Consider the following 6,674-nt stretch of genomic DNA (forward strand, 5'->3'; position numbering starts at 1 on the left):
GTGGATGAACAGTTAGTATGAGTGGTGATGTGCAGTTACGATAGGTCCTTCTCGGTGTACACCACCAAACCCGAGGTGTGCAGACTTAAGTCTTCTGAAAAACATTCAAAGCAGAAGAATAGCTAGGACTGACAACTGGGGCAGTGACACTGGGGGTAGAGTCTGGGGAAGAACGGAACGAGAAAAGGCAGCACAAATTCTGATAATGTCAGCAGTCATCTCAAGCACGGCCACAGAGAAGGCAGTGAAACTTTCCCAAAGGTTATGTCTCCCATGCATGAGCGCATTTTCCATGATCCCGAAAGGGAGGGAAATGGAGGAAGGTCTCAAGCGTTTATGCAAGAAATGAGAGTTTGTTTCAGTTTTCATACCACTTCTTTCTTTAGATTAGTACTAGTCAAATCAGGAAATTTTACATTTGAAAATATTGGAAAATCTCTTGCAGAAAAACCAGAATTGTATTTTCAATCCTAAATTAACCAAAGTACTTTATTTAGGCATCACTTGTCGATACAAAACTGATTAAAAAACAGAACACTGTGAATTTTGGAGTTTAGTGAACTCAGAAAATTGGACTTCAAGAGTTTAGTAGTAGGACTATTCTAGACCTGCATCCATCCAAAAATGTTTTCTCATTGTTACAGGAATAACCTTCAGCTGATTTTAAGACTTAAATTCTATTGCTGGAATAACTATTGCTTCTAGTTATAAGAAGCAGTAGTTTAAAAAATGGTCAAATATTTTATGAAATTGAAAATACCATGGGACTCAATCTGTGGTCCCAACAGGTTGCCACGTATTTCAGGGCTTCTGTGTCACTAGTGACATTTGTAGGTTTAAATACCAGCCATGGGCTTGGCACCCCCATTTCTAGAAAGCATTTCCACCTGCTCACATGAGACCAGAGCCCTGGAGAAGATGAGACAAAAACTACTTAATTCCATGTAATTCTGAGTTTTAAATTTTGAATATTTGAGGAACCGTATTTTCACAACGTACCATTGAGAACGATTGCTTGGGTATCGCCATCGATTTAGGCAGAAGCTCTTTAGTTGCTCAGGATCTTTTAAATTAATGACATAAACAACAAAAAGTCTTGCAAAGAATGTGGGATTTCCTGTCTTCAAAATCTTTACCAAACAAATATTGCCAAGAACTTTCTAAAAATTTCCACAGGAAGGATAATATAGACTTACTTTTGAGTTAAAATCTGTTATTCCTCAAAATGAAAGCCCAAGCCCCTGTCTCTAATTACTCACATCACTTGAATTCATAGAGAACGACTTAAAGTTAAGTCTCTGAAATTGTAAACCAGTTTACTAAAGAAAGTCTAAAAGTAAATTATCTGAAATTGAATATCAAGTTTTGTCTTTACATATTCTTTTTAAAGCAATTGTAAAGAATAAATGTCAGAGATAACTATGTAAAATAAAGGACAGATTATCAATGAACAAAAATGTATCTCCTTTTAAAAGAGAAGATGGAAGGACAAGGGGAGAAGATAAAATAGTCTGAGGGTAATTTGACCCAGTGGGAAGGTGACCAGGGACAGCATGGAGACACGAAGGAATTGAACCTGAAGGGAACAGTATACATTTTTCTAGCAATGAGCAATTAAACTGCACAATAAAAACAGCAGCACTTTATCATCTTTCATTGTATGAAAACACTAATACCAAACATGAAGGAGTCACACACACTATTAATAATGCACTTCCATGAACTGACATGGGAGCGTAAACTAAGATATCGATGGCAGCTAATTCCTAGAGTGCAGACCGAGGTCTCTCATAGGACCCGCTGAAATCAATTTGAGAAAGAAATTCTCTCTCACTTCACCGCATGATACCTTTTAAACAAACAGGGCGCTTCTGTGTCATTACTCTCTACGGGTAGCAGGAATCAAGATCTAAAGAAAGAGCTGGCAAGGAATACTCATGTGAAAAGAACAATATGTTCTGATGGAATACATGTGAATCTTCTCAAAACTGCACTCCTGACACTGGAGACAGGGATGATGGGAGAGAGGGTGGGTTTGGAATTCAGGAAGGTTAGATAAGAAGAGCAGAGAAGCTTCCTCCTGAACCAGGGTCCTTCTGCCTTTGGTCAAATTCCCAGGTTGCATGTTACTGGAATGAGAAATGATCACCACGTCAGTAACATTTAAGTGATCTGATAAGCATGGAGAGCAACTGGCTGGAAGAAAGCTGATTCAATCATGCACTTGAGCTCCTGGAGCAGAGCAACCTTAGAGGAACAGAGGGTGGAATGAAAGAAGAAAATAAGTTCTGCTCTCTGTTGTTAATTTTCTTCGTGGTCCACGCCAATGTCAACTGGGAACATGTACTTTTACATTAAAAATGCCTTATTAACCACACCAGATTATGTTCTTGCTGAAAAACTGAATTTGTAATGTGAGCTACTATGACTTTTAGAACTTCGAGAAACCCACATTAAACAACTGTATACTCATGTTCTCTCAATCAACCAAAAATTCTTAAATTATCTATTCATATTCTGTACAAGTAAAAAGTAAACATATGTCACAGTCTCCTGCACATGAAACAAATGTATGTACATGCACACAATTTTACCTTTTAATATCATTTTTGCCTTATTATTTCAAATACCAATGGCATGAGACCTTCCTTTTTGTCACTATTTTAAAATGAAACGAATGACCTCCATTCTTGTCTTTACCTTGATTTATTGTTTCCTATGTTTTCTCGTTAAGAAAATAATGAAAAAGAGAGAAAGAAAAAAAAAAAACAGTAATTCCAAAATCTCCAATTTCTAGCTATTTAAAAATTACTACAGGGGATCCTGTAGCATGTGGTTCACAGGGTGATTTTTTTCCAAGTACACTTAAGATTACATTTAATAGAAACTAAATTAAGTCTATTATCAATTTTATAATCTAGATTTTTAACAGATTAATCACATTGATTAAGAGAAAAGCCAAAATGTGTTTGTAGCTTTGCAAAATAACTTCTGTGGTCCTTATGTGGACCCGTCTTGATCTATGGGGAGAAATAGTGAAGCCTACAGCGTGTTTTACAGAAGCATAGGAACGCATATACTGCTAGACGTGTGCTGAATGAGTTAGATCACTCACCAACCCTCGATCTGTCTCCTTTTACGAATCAAAAACCCCATTTTAAACAGTATTTTTTTTTGCTTTCCTAAATCATCGCTATTTCCTATTCAATTGCCAGGTTTAAAAATGAAGGGATTCGGGAAATTTCCATGCTGTTTTGGAAGGAGGTGTAATCGAGCATCTTAGCTTCTAAAAGGTGGCCTATAACCTAATTGGAAATTCTTGCATAAAGGAATTTCCGTTAAATAGTAATGAGTTGCATTTCTCCCCCCAATATCCCCCCCCGAACAGCTGTAGAGTGTTAGCTAGTTTCACTTTATTTTCTCAAAAATTGTGCTAAGTGCTAATAAGATCACAAATTCAATTGATTAAATTAAGCTGAAGGGGGGAATAAATGAATATACTCACATGCACACACAACATGCACACACACAAGAGCAGTCTAACTGGTGGACAAATAGCCTTAACCTCAAAATTGCTATTTTTTACGATGTGTACATAGAGAATATTCACTTTTTCCATGAATCATTCCTTGCCTCTCCAAGGAAGGTTAGACAACACAGTCTAATTAATTCCATAGCAGTTGGAGGTAAACCCATCAGACTATATAGGCAATGCATTAATTTTACTTGACTTTTGAAGACAATAAGAAACTTGTTACAACAAAAGAGAAGCTTCTGTTGTGGTGGTGTTGTAGCTGATTACATTAGGAGTGTAGACAGGATGGCTTTGCTATTCTCAGCGTAAGTGCTTCTTCCCTGATTGCTAAGGTAGGCACAGAAAATACCTTTTAATGCTTGGGATATTGCCATTTCCTGTAAATGTAGCCACATAACGGTGTGAGGTCTAAAGGTTTGTTTCTCTTGCATTTTGACGGCTTACATTACACTAGTCAGACCAAAACCAAGAGAAAAGCGCAGGCAGATACTAGAGGCCGGCTGCGCTCCCCTCAAGAGCCCTTGAGCTCCGCTCCCTCCCCCAGGAAGAACACTCTGCCCTGCACCTTCTAGTTCCTCACTACCTCCCTCAGACACTTCACATGATCCTGAGCACGACTGGGACTTCCCTGTCTTCCCAGTGGATTTGATGGGGCCTGGGCAATGCTCCTTGGTGTGGGTGATATTGGCTCACCAGTCCTCCCCTTCCAGGGAGACACCTGCTCCTCTGCCAAGACTGAGTGAGCACTGCTGGGCAGCTGTGGTCAGGGAGGCTCAGGGGCCACTGCGTCTACACCTTCCTCATTCCACGTGCATAGATCCTTCCTGGTCCTGATGATACTCACCCTGCCCTTCACTTCTTCGAATATTCACCTGGACAGGACCCACTCATCTTCAGCTCTCCTCTGGGAAATGGTGATGTGCACCAAGTTTTCTATATTCTTTTCTTATTTCACTTTGAATGTCAGTGCTACCTTATGCACTTATCACCAAATACTCTGGCACTTAAATAGGTTTTACATCCTACTATGCTCAAATACTATTTAGTGTTAATACATAAACTTTCATTGCATATTTGTTGATTGCTTAAATACACCAGACATTTTCAGGGTCCCTGTTGGGCTCCTTCCCTAAGGTCTTTGAAATTTGTGATTTTTAAGGTTGGACATATGATCATTCATTGAAACACTTGTTTCATTGTTCTTTTTTATGTGGACAAGTGGTTTTGCTTCTCTTATTTTTAAATCTAATATCAAAGTGACTATAGAGCCTATGGAAGTTTTCCATCTTCATAAAATTATTATCATTATTTTAAAGATGTCCTCCTGAGAGATAAAAAGAAGTCTTTTCTCAATAGGGCTCAACTCATCAGAAAAAGATCTATAATCAACCCATATTAACAGGAATAGAAGAAATTAATTCAGATACATTGACACATTTGAATACATCATGGAATTATACTGTAGTACTCTTAACTGCTAAATTACATTTGCTCTAATACGAAAATACCTAAGAACTTTTAGGCAGATCAGAATTCAATGGTAGGTTATGCAACTACTCTAAAATTAAAGCCTTGCTCCAGATACTCCAAATGCTGATAAATGATAGCTAAATTACTCTCATTCATCACCTCTAAAGACCTGGTGTATTAAAATATCAGGGGAGGGCTGTGAATTTCAGTCTAAAATCAGACATGCAAGAATATCCCACTTCTCTGGATTCTATCATATCAACTTCATTGTGAAGTTAATAATGTTCTTGATTGCTTTCTTATAAAATGCCAGTGTGTGTAGGTGAGTGTGTGTGTGTTGTGTGTGTAGGTGTGTGTGTTCAGAGCCACAGATCCAGGGGAGGGCTGTGCTGTGATTGCTTTGGTCACTTCGGCTACTCTAACAATGACCACAGGTTGTGGGGCTTGAACAGCAGGAACTGATGGCTGCCCAGTTCCGTGCTGCTGGTAGATGGGGGTCCTGTGCTTGCAGACGGCTGTCTCCTCCCCATGGGGTCCTGTGGTAGAGAGCGGAGACAGACAGCAAGATCTCGAGGCAGGAACCCCATTCAGAGAGCTCCACCGGTGGGCCTCTGTGACTTCCCAGTACCATGGTGCTGAGCAGGTAAGAATTCAGCATAGTCAACTCTGGCTGGACAGCAACATTGGGTTCGTAACCGTGGTCTCTGGTGTCCTATCCATTCACAGTACAAATGATATCTACAGTCCTCATATCTGGTAAGGACCATTCCTTTGTGTCTTGTGGCTTTTGTCTATTTCTGCTTGACACTTGGGGCCTCAGACTTTTTTGAGGTCCTATCTACTTTGATTATCCACTTACTGTTACCCTTAGCCACCAATAACAGTCCCTACCTGGGGTCATAGTGCTCTGCTCTCTTCTCTTCTCTGTCGAGGGGAATGCCTTTCTCTCCCCTCTTTTTATATCACATCAATTTGTTTTTTTTTTTTTTCCAGAAAACTTCTTTTTCTGCTTTATCTTCTAAATGTTATAAGGTTGCCTACAGACTTCGTGTTTTAGAAATCTATCAGTAAAAACTGAAGACCATTTTGACCAATAAGGAGAAAGAAAAGGGGAAAATGTTAAATAAAATAATGAATTAATGTTTCTGAACAGTGTTAATACACCATTAAGATGAAAATTGGACAGCTAACGTTTGGGTTTAAATCGTTGCTTCCATTAGGCTGGTTACTGCTCTATTTCATTTGTGCCCACATAGTGTGATCTAGTTACTAGAACTGAAAATGTAAAGGAGCTTAGTTTCAGAAATAAAGGAGGAAACACGGAAACACAGATGTGCTCCAATTCTCTATTTCCTTTGACTCTAGTACATCAATTACAGCGGTATCAGCCAGGTAGACAGGAGATGAAATCCAATGACAACATCACTTGTTCCTAGTACAATCGATTGTTTCCTCAATGACTGTTGTGACCAATTTTACTTTTCCTATCCTTCCACTTTCAATTTGGCACTTAACTTCAAATAGCTTAACCACATAACAGTGTGCACATGGAGAAACTTACATTCTTTTGTCCTATAAATCAAAACGCTATACTATTTATGACTAAATTTAATGTAATTGCTTGAAGTTTCACTTAATTCAACCTAAAATTGTGCACTAAATTCATACA

This window comes from Sciurus vulgaris, assembly GCF_902686455.1.
Source record: "Sciurus vulgaris genome assembly, chromosome: 4".
Taxonomy (NCBI): Eukaryota; Metazoa; Chordata; class Mammalia; order Rodentia; family Sciuridae; genus Sciurus; species Sciurus vulgaris.